The sequence below is a fragment of the Leuciscus leuciscus genome (genome assembly GCF_965113295.1).
Source record: "Leuciscus leuciscus genome assembly, chromosome: 25".
NCBI lineage: Eukaryota > Metazoa > Chordata > Actinopteri > Cypriniformes > Leuciscidae > Leuciscus > Leuciscus leuciscus.
Window position 1 is genome coordinate 15321902 of NC_138724.1, and position 6693 is coordinate 15328594.

General features: G+C 35.0%; 1 long non-coding RNA gene across 1 annotated transcript; it reads right to left on the reverse strand.

Annotated features, from left to right (window-relative positions):
* Positions 1-520: 520 nt before the first annotated feature.
* On the reverse strand, positions 521-6648 carry LOC309490673. The gene is made up of 3 exons (XR_014202809.1): positions 6499-6648; positions 4486-4606; positions 521-4336 (listed from the first exon to the last, which is right to left on the reverse strand). It is a non-coding gene; the product is annotated as an uncharacterized lncRNA (long non-coding RNA).
* Between the last annotated feature and the right edge of the window lie 45 nt (positions 6649-6693).

The following is a 6693-nucleotide window of genomic DNA, read 5'->3' on the forward strand; positions in this document are numbered from 1 at the left end:
TTTTTTAAACAATGTACAAAATGCTATTATATATAACAACTATAAAATAGTATTGTTGAAAATATAAATATTATAATATATTAAATATAAAGCATACAATTATAAAAATGTACTGTAAAAAAAGTTGCTGCCTTAATTTAAGTACAGTCAACATGAATGTTTAAGTAATTTCAACTTAAATTACATTAATCTGACTTAAAAGTGAGTTGAATCTTGTATAACATAAAAAAGAGTTTAAAAAAAATTGCTTAACTTATTTTGATGAGTTAAAGCAATGTAAAAACATGTTGTCATAACTTATTGGTCATATAATTTTGATTACACAACAGTGTAATGACAGCTATATATATATATATATATATATATATATAGATAGATAGATAGATAGATAGATAGATAGATAGATAGATAGATAGATAGATAGATAGATAGCTATATGTTAGATAGATGGATATCACTCTGTGGCATCTTAAAACAATAACATTTCTTGCTTTTGTTTCTTAAAAAGTCAAATCATTGTTTGATGTCCATTTATTCACTTAATGTATTAAATAATCCTGTGATAAGCAGAATAATGTACAGTCAGCTGGTAATTATAACAAAATAAACTTTATTTTGCAATCATGACCAGCTAACTTTACATTTTTCCTTATACTTAACAACTATTGTTTTTATATATCTGTTCTTTCATGAAACCAAGCACAGCATCCACAGATGGATGAATCTTGAAATAAGGATGGAGGATAAGCCGAGGCGTTTGTGCGCTAGAGGGCCTCGATTTTTACGCGAGAGCCATGACCAAGCTAACAAAACGTGAAGGGCTGTCCTTCTCATGGGGCCGAGACACCCACCCCTGCGTAGGGAAATAAACGCGCTCACTCCGGCCCGCCCCGCACATCAGTCACAGGGGTAATGATCTCCGACTGCGGACAGGGTTACAGCGGCGGCTCCGATCGATCTGCCTTGTGGCCCCACCGGCAGGACGGGCCCCCAGATACAGCACGCTGTCAGCAGACAGACACGCTCTGATGTATGGGCCGTGTAGGTCACTGAGATTAGTGTCACAACCTTCAGTACGAATTATAATGGAGTTTAACATGGGTGTCATTGCATTACTTTTGTCAAGGGCCAATCCAGGACAGTTATGTGCAATGATTAGAGTAAATAAAAGAGTCAATCCAGGTTTTGATGACCTGTAAAAGAGACAGTTTCAGCCATTAAAATCATTTTCCGCTTCTAGAATTCCAATTCATGTATAAATAGTTTATTCAGTTATTTAAAAATTAATATTCAGTTATTGTTTACTCACCCTGATGTCGTTCCAAAGCTGTATAACCTTCTTTCTTCTGTGGAACTCAAATGGAGATGTTCTGACAAATGTTCATGCTGCTCTTTTCCATATAATGAAAGTGGATGGGGACTGTAAAGCTTCAAAAATGACAGACTCTTAAAACTAAAGTTTCTTTATTGGCATCGATGGTTCCACGAAGAGCCTTTGACATCCATTACCTTTCCGTTTCTTCTCATTTTCAAAAGTCAATACTACTCAGATGCAGTTTCACACACGCGGAGAGCTCCTCCACTCAATTATTTTGTAGTATGATAATTAACCAATTCACTATGCATGGCCAATTCTCAAAGGCGTCTTTGAACTAATTGTTCTCATTGACTCAATTAATTATTTGTTTGCTGATTTAATTATTTTCAGATCTGGAAAAATGGAAATTAAATAAGAGGCCAATGACGGTTGCCAGAAAAAACGACAACACAAAAAACAGGACCCATATGAATGATGTCCTTAACTCTTTCTAAATAGAAAAAAAAAGTCAACATAAAACATTAATTGATCTGTCAAATTTGATTGCCAAGCCAAATATCTTGAATTTTAAGACATAACATGGTGCCACATCAATCTTTGGGATAAAAGAATTAGAAAAAAATCTTTATTTATGATATACAGAAAATATTTGACCAAAGTACTTATATGTTTAGGAAATGAAAATTCTCAATTTAATGCAAATTGAGGGAAAAAAAATGCTTCAAATTCATGTATACTCATTTATATTATCTTATTCTATTTATTCTGCCTATTCCAGTTACACTGTTTACAATATTGAATATCTTGTGTATATTACAGTGAAATGCAAAATTGGGTAACAGATCTGTTCTGTTTAGACTGCAAATAACAAAATGCAACAAACCATATAATCATGCAAATAAGTTAAAAAGGATGTGAGTATACTTCCACATATGTAACCCTGGACCACAAAACCAGTCACATGGGTCAATTTTTGGCCGAGATACAATTATTTGAAAATCTGGAATCTGAGGGTTCAATTGAGAACATTGAGAAAATCGCCTTAAAAATTGTACATTTATGTTGGCGATTGTGCAGCATTCACTCACAAAAATAAATGTTTTATATATTTATCGTAGGAAATGTACTAAATATCTTCATGGAACATGATCTTTACTTAATATCCTAATAATTTTTAACATAAAACTATAATTTTGACCCATATAATGTATTGTTGGCTATTGCCACAAATATACCTGTGCATATATATGACTTGTGACTGGTTTTGTGATCCCGGGTCACATAATGTAAATGACATGACCTCAACTTCAAACATAAGGTCAAGCCTGCATCATGTTATTAATTTAGCATATTATTTGGTCTAAATTTATTGCAATATTAACATTTTTGATTACTCATGTATGATAAACATTGGTATTGAGTTGGTTTGCCATTTTTACTCGCAACAAAATACTTGAAGCATATAGGCCTAAATCTGAATTCTTACACAGATTCTGTTTAAAATTGGGAATAATGGAACACATTCAAATACTGTTGTTAAAATCAGCACACAAGTTACTTGAATCCTGACACTCTTCATATCTGTCCTCATCAGGTGGAGGCCGGGGTCTCGACGAAAGATGCTACCAATCAGATTGTGCTACCTACACTATATTTGCATTTTTTTAAGGGTAGGGTTAGGGTTTGGACGCTAATAAAGCCTCAAACAACATGAATGTAATGCTAGTAAGCTAGCACACGCATTTTTCCTTGTCGAACTTATCATCAGAACACCGGTCCTCTGGCATAAAACATCATCTCAATGCCAGTGTCCTGCCCTCCACTTGTACCAGACCAGTCGACACATTAAATTGTGACTAGCCCATGGCATCCATCCAACGGCTCTCAACAAAAAGCTAATATTCCCCTGCAACGCACCAACCCCCGTCCGCTGACCGTGCCCCCGTAACGACCGGCATATGGAAAACAAATCGCCGAGGCCGGGATCAGACACCACGCGGATGTTTAAGGCCTCATGGCAGCCGCTTTTTTTTCCCACCCGACAACTCCCACTATTATTTATCATGCTGTTTTAAATGTTTTTCTCATTTGTTTCCCCTTAATATTTCATCGTCCCTTAAATATTCATTTAACTTCTTCTGCTTTTGAATTTTTTACCAGTTTCTCTTTCTCCACACGTCTTTCCCGGGCTCAGCGATCATAAATAATTATGCGTGTGCTCCTAGAAACAGACTGCATAAATCATGCACATGAAGTCTTTTTTGTCTTTTCTCATTAAAACGTGTACTTCAACTAGCCTAAACACTTCCCACTGCCCCACTTGTGGAAATTGGATGCTGTATCCCTCAATATCACCGCTTAAATTGGTTATAGCCTCTGTATTACACCGAAAGGCGCCTTTTAATTCCTTTTGTTACCTTTATACACGGTCATCTTGAATGATGCTTTGTTAGCGCAACCGTTGGTGCGATTTAAACTCTTGCTAACTTGTAAACATTTAGGCAATTAGCCTATCTTTTCGCAAAACCAAAGCGCTGACTTTCTCGCCCTGAGTGGCTCTTTCATGCCAGCCGAAGCAGGGAAATATGTTTGCTTAATAGCTTCCTTGTTATGTCCTCATAAATTAAGAACTCACTTCATCTCATCGCGCTCCAAGAGAGGAAAACATCAAACATCTCCGCGCGGAACTCGCGCCCCGACTCAGGAAAAAGAAAGTTTGCTTTTGAAACATTCACAACAGTGGCGGAGAGAAAGGGAATCAGATACTCACCCCAGATGTCAACGGAATCAAATCCCGTTGAACACACAAGCCCTCAAGTTTCTCAAGCCCACTCCTGATCACACACAGGTTTCCAAATGTTTGAGGAGGGGAAGAGGTTATTTGTGAGGAATGAGCATATTTGAGCTCATTTGCATACAAGCAAATCAATATTTTATTCTTCCCAATAGTTAATGTGTTTTACTCTTGCAACACCATCCTTGAGATGTTAATATTGCATCCCAAATATCTCAGTCCATCTGTACGGGGGAAAATAAGACACTTTTTATTGTCAGACAACAAACATTGATAATTAGAAAGGAGAAAAACTTTAAAACATCATCTTGTTTGCAAGCTATTTAATGTGTTAAGCAAATTTGCTTTAGTTAATGAGAAATCCACGACTAACCATCCCATCCTGGATAATTCTGATGGTCCAGATATGCACTTTCTGTGCACAAATTCACACATCAAAGTCAGCATCTGCTCTGTATTTGTGTATAACGCCTGCACGGAGCCTCTGCAAACATCTGGGCGAGCGGAAACAAAAAGGTACTGTAAACTTTGAATATTGTGGGATTATCTGTTACTTAATGAGGCCGTTCGATCAGACAGAGCAAATAGCAGTATGTTAATTAGTGATTATACTCAATGATCCTGAGCACACATCGCAGATATCTGTGGTACATTTATCAGTCGCCCATAGCCAGAAGCAACCAAGACATTATTCAGCATCCATATCCGGATATATAAACTATGTTAATATGATGCTGCAATGAAAATCAGTCCAATTTGAGAAAATATCTTGGGTACAATATTTTTTTTTTAATGTGACTATTTTGCATTTTAGATATAAGCTCTGAAAATTTTCTTTGTTCTGTCACAAAATTAGTGAAAGCTCAGAGTCCTCTCTCATTTGCATACACTAATTGCTCGTTCTCATCGTGCAGTATGAAGTAACCTCATTTGATAATAAGACAAGACCAATAAATCATGGACTTCATCATTAAATGAATCGCTTCCTGGGGGAATATTGATTGTTTTATCTAATTGTTTTTGTTATGTTAAAAAAAAAGTAAATGTAAACTATTTATACATGCCATTATAAGCAAGTATAAATAGATTATTACAATTATTTACATAATTATAGTTTATAATAAAAGTCTTTGTATTAATGGGTTTTGCTCATAATTGCTCGTTTTGTGTTTTGAAAATATTCTATATTGACATTGTCATTAAAGATTCTGACATTTCAAAATTATTTCAGAGATTTACATACACGCGCGCGCACACACACACACACACACACACACACACACACACACACACACACACACACACACACACACACACACACACACACACACACACACACACACACACACACACACACACATATATTTAAAAAATAATAATATATGTACATTCAGGTGTTTATTGTTTAAATATTTCACTTTTATTTATAGACAGCATTTTTTTTTTTAAATAAAGAGTATTAAGATTTAAGCTTACAACTATATATAATGATTGAAGCAGAGAAGAAGATTTGAAGACGATTTGTTAAAGGAAGTCACCATTTAACCCCTTAACTGTCACCCCCCTTTTTGAGAATAGACATTAAAAAGCATCACAATTTAAGAGATTTAATATTATAGCATTGCTTTCAAAATTGCACATTTCTGCTAATTACTGTAGTCAACTGAAATTTCAGAACAGCCTATATATAGACTAAAAGTCAATGTTGTCATTGTCATGAGGCTCTTGAAAACTGACATTAAAGACATCTCTGCTGTTGACATGCATCACTAAAACATAAATGACTTAAATGATAATATCTTATAATCAGCTTTATTGTAGAAGTGAAAACAGTAAAAACAGTCTTATAAATATTAGCCTACTTTTTGTGCAGATGTTGGAGGCATCAAAAATGGGGAAAATTAACTTGTATATTTTTTTGTTTACTAAACCTCCATGTACTAACACGGAGTATAAAAACATTAATCGAAAAAACAATTTTATTCTAACACATTGTGATTTCAATGTTGACACTGAATCACTTAACTTAGCGAGGTCCTCTATAACTTAGTGTTCTGCCGCCATCTTCTGTATTACTTTTGAATAACGTTAGATCAATACTTGACGGCCTTATGTTAAGACATCTATTCTCTATTCGACTCATTCATTAAGTCACAATCATATCTCCACTGGCGGTTGCATATCGGGATTTATTAACTATTCTACGCAAAATACATTAACAGTGTAATTTGCACCACATCTCGAAACAGGCTCCTTTGTTTAGAACTCAATGAATAGCATTCCCCAATACACACACACACACACAAAATAAAATGTAAGTTTTACACTTTTCGGATAATTTGACAAAGTGACGGGAATAAATATTAGGTTCAAACGTGATATTTACCTTGAATTTCTTCGGACATCACGTCTATTTCATCTCAAACTCTTCATCGACGCTGTTGTGTTGACTCCTTGGTAAACTACACTAACTTAATTTAAAAAAACAATAAAAACATTGGGTGCCACCTTTAAATGCCAACACATTAATCTCACATCCCACATTAATCTAATAAACACCAAATAAAACATTTCCACTTAA